Below are 4,313 nucleotides of genomic sequence, written 5' to 3'. Positions count from 1 at the left end.
CCTCTCTGTGCTCACAGAACTTCCTCCCTCTCCATCTATTCTTCTTTGCCCTCACATTTTGCTAGGATAATCAAAAGCTTCTCCAAGTCTGGCTCACATTCTATTTGCATAAAAATCAAACACTTCATGAATTAGAATCCCAGGAGTGCAGCACGGGAATTTACTTTTTTTTTTTTTGAGTCAGAGTTTTGCTCTTGTCACACAGGCTGGAGTGCAACGGTGCCATCTCAGCTCACTGCAACCTCCGCCTCCCAGGTTCAAGTGATTCTCCTGTCTCCGCCTCCCGAGTAGCTGGGATTACAGGCATATGCCACCACGCCCGGCTAATTTTTGTATTTTTAGTAGAGACGGGGTTTCTCCTTGTTGGTCAGGCTGGTCTTGAACTCTCGACCCCAGGTGATCCACCGGCCTTGGCCTCCCAAAGTGCTGGGATTACAGGCATGAGCCACCCCGCCCAGCGGAATTTACATTTTAAACAAGCTCCCAGGTGATCTTATGCTCAAATTACTGTCTTTAGGGACATTTAACTGTCCTTGCTTTTAGCCCCTTCCTATTATGGCATTTCAGTGTGAGTCTTTTAATACCATTTAACAGCTTTAATCTGCTGTGGCTTCTAAGTTATCTGCTTTCCCTTCATCTCCCGGGTTATTTCTGTATTCTGTCATTTTAGGTCTACTTTGTTTCTTAATTACTAAACTGACTAATAATCCAAGGGCTCTAAATATAATATTTAAATCTATTGGTCTCTTTTTTGCTGATCTAATTGTTTTTGTTTCTGTTAGAGGTTTAGAGTTTTTTTCTCTCAAAGACATTATAATGGCAGAAACATTGTCATTATACTTAGATTATCACATTTTTTTCTGATTTTAATTTTCAGTTAGCTGGAAAAAGAGCTGCTTGACACAGTTTTGACCTTCCTCTGAATATTTTGATATCTGTATTATCTGCTTTTCATAACGCACCCATGTGTTTTTCACACAATCGGGTGAATATTACGATATTTAAGCATTTCAGTGGCACCAAAGCATATCTGAACCCTGAACTAGCCAATCAAGACTCACAAGGAGGCTGAGCGCAGTGACTCATGCCTGTAATCCTAGCACTTTGGGAGGCCAAGGGGCAGATGGATTGCCTGAGCTCAGGAGTTCAAGACCAGCCTGGGCAACACGGTGAAACCCCGTCTCTACTAAAATACAAAAAATTAGCCTGCTGTGTCGGCGTGCACCTATAGTCCCAGCTACTCGGGAGGCTGAGGCAGGAGAATTGCTTGAACCAGGGAGGCAGAGGTTGCAGTGAGCCAAGATCGTGCCACTGCACTCCAGCCTAGGTGACAGAGTGAGACTCCGTCTCAAAAAAAAAAAAAAAAAGACTCATAAGGAGTGGATTTCAGGAAGCCAAAATGATATGTTCTTAGCACCTGAAAAAATATGCAGAAACTCAGGTTACATATGGAATTCATTAGGTGTTTTCTTTGTCCATTCCTGATCAGTTTTCTTACCACCCACCCCATGAAAAGTAGGTGATCTGGGTGAGTTCATTCACATGCCTTGGTTCAACTTCTCAAGAACACGTATTGATCACTGCCATAGTTCAAAGGAGGGCCTTGAGTAGGGAGGTGGGAGTGGGAGTCTTTGAAAGCAGTAGGGAATGAAGGGAGGAGCCCACTTGGAGCTGGGATTCTTGAACTCCCAGTCAATGCAGAGAATGCAGTGATTTATGAACTGTACTGTACTAAGCTACGGTAAAATTGGTTGGTACAATTTAGGGCATACTATATTTCTCCAAACACAGTGATTTCATTTCAACCTGAACAGTTACTCTGCAGTCTATAAAATATTTACATTGTCTTTCTAAACATATACATTATTTACTGTACAGTGCATAAAATATTTATGTGATTTTCTCTAAAGATACTGTATATAGTGCATTATTTGTATCCACTTTTCCCCCTCCTAGAAGCAGGCATGCCATGAACTGGAAAATGTTTTTGAGATCAAGGAAAAGCAGCAAAAAGGAAGGCGTTACTACAGAACTGAGAGAGGAGATAAAAATCTTTGTTCTTGATGGTCTTGATCCCACCTGCCTGGGTGCTGCAGCCCTGTGCTGCCTGAGAAAGCAAGTGACCAAGAGGAGCAGAAGACTACCAGGTATCAGGTGCTTTGGGTTGACTATGAAGAGCTAGAAAAGAAACTCAATATTCACCCATCCAAATTTTCAAGGAAAAAAGGAAGAAAAACATGCATATGCACAACACCTAAGACATAACAAAACATGAATCACTCATCTGTCACGATTGCCTACGGTGTAGTATAAACTCCATACTCACCATCTTGACCAAATAATTGCTATCCTCTTACTTCACTTGGTTTAGCTTCAGAGACATTTTCTCTGAGGTGCAGCAGAAAATGTGAATGGGAGAACCGAAGCATTCATTGAGAAACTTTGAGCTGGTAACATGCAATTGTGATTCCCTAAATCCTTAGTAAAATTTACACAGCACTGCAAGTAAATAAGATTTCTAATTTCTCCAATATCTCTTAAACTTTTCACATCATTTGGAATAAATACTTTGACATGAAGCCTCCCTATATCTGTGGGTTCCCAAATAGCTGGCTGAGAAGTTAAAAAAAAAACAACCACCATGAGAATGTTTTGTTCTGTCTTCATGATAGTAATTTGGTTTGAAGTTATCCAGTTAGGGTCCAGACTTCGTTCATATTCATTGGAATGCAAAGTACCATTAGTTCTCCAGATTATTTTTTTAAAAATGGGCTTCATTTGCAGAAACTCAGGATAGAGGGGGATGGTATAGAGTTCATTAAAAACCATTTAACACTAAGCTGAATGTCAGTATACTTTGAAAGAGGCCTATTAGTTAATGTACACAAGAAGCTATCAGCACTTGTGATAAGTCAAAGAAACCAAACAGTGAAACCCATTAGATGGTACTTGTAAGGCAGTTGGGTTTTATGAAATGTTTTAGATAAGTTGGATTGGGATTGACAGAAAAAATGGCATTAACAAGGAAGGATTTTTATTTAGATCCCTTCCTTGGAGCCAAAATTCCTCAGTTTTGACTGACCTTAAATGATTAACTTGGCCACAGTGAGTTGGTGACCTCATAGGAGATACAGAGGACATAATTACACCACAACTAGAAGTGTATTTGTTTGTTTGTCTTTTTGTGGTCTTTTCACGGATATAATGGATATAATAGACAAGATTCTCACCAATACAAAAATAGTGTTACTGCTTCCAAAGACCATAATTAAAAACCTCCCTTTCTTAGTGTAGTCTGCTGGCATTAGAGTGAAAAAGCAATTCTGGAACATAATTCTGATAATCTGGCTAGACCTAAGAATAATATTTAGAACTTTTAGATGAATATTATTTCTTTCAAGTGTACTTGAACAAAATGCAAGGTTGTAATCTCTGACAAGAATATTCTATGGCGACAGTTGGGAGGAGATGCTTATGATTTTACAGATAGCTGGGGAGGGGCGTAGAGGAGGTAAACTAATGAGCCTAATCTGAAAACAACCAAAGTGGATGCTCACTCTACTTCAAAGGAAGATTTAGAGGAAGACCCAACATTTTCATGAAGGGGTAGAAACTGAAAGGATAGTTATGTGCCATACTAAGTTATTATGATACATTTTAGATATTAAAAACTCAAAATAAGCATTATTACTAGCTACTTCCAAAGAAAAATAAATTAATGATACATATGCCCATGTCAAATTTTAATCAGTGTAAGTATTTGTGAGGCCTCTATGCTTAGCTGATTAAAAACCATGCTTTTGGGTAATTGAATGATTTGACTCCATATAAAATGTTTTGAATAAAAGCCAGTTACATGTCAAAGAATATCATTAAAGCTGATAATTTTGGTTTTAGTATAGTTGATCTTAAGCTATTTTTTCTACTAATGAGTAGATAGCAGACCCAGTTGTGTCTAGTAAGGTTACTTCTACTGCATAGCAACAGAAACATGTGATTGACATAAGGAGGAAACTTAATCACTTTGCTTCTCAATAGTCAGGAGCTATTTGCTTAGCTCATCCGAAAATCAAATATTATTAGAATGAGAGTTAAGAGAAGGGAAACCAAATTAAAAGTGTTACATTTGTATCTCTTTTTCCTTGTTTCAATTTGTAGAGGACTTTCAACTAAGTTCTAGCAGCACAATAATAGCTGAACATTTCATGAATTCCTACTATTTGCCAAACGTTGTTCTACATTATCTATGGTATTATTTAATTTTCATAATAATCCCATGAGGCAGGTATCACTATGATACCCATTTTATAGAT

This window comes from Pongo abelii, chromosome 13 (genome assembly GCF_028885655.2).
Source record: "Pongo abelii isolate AG06213 chromosome 13, NHGRI_mPonAbe1-v2.0_pri, whole genome shotgun sequence".
NCBI classification, from domain to species: Eukaryota; Metazoa; Chordata; class Mammalia; order Primates; family Hominidae; genus Pongo; species Pongo abelii.
The sequence above is the reverse complement of the archived record's forward strand: the minus strand, read 5'-3'. Positions refer to the sequence as shown.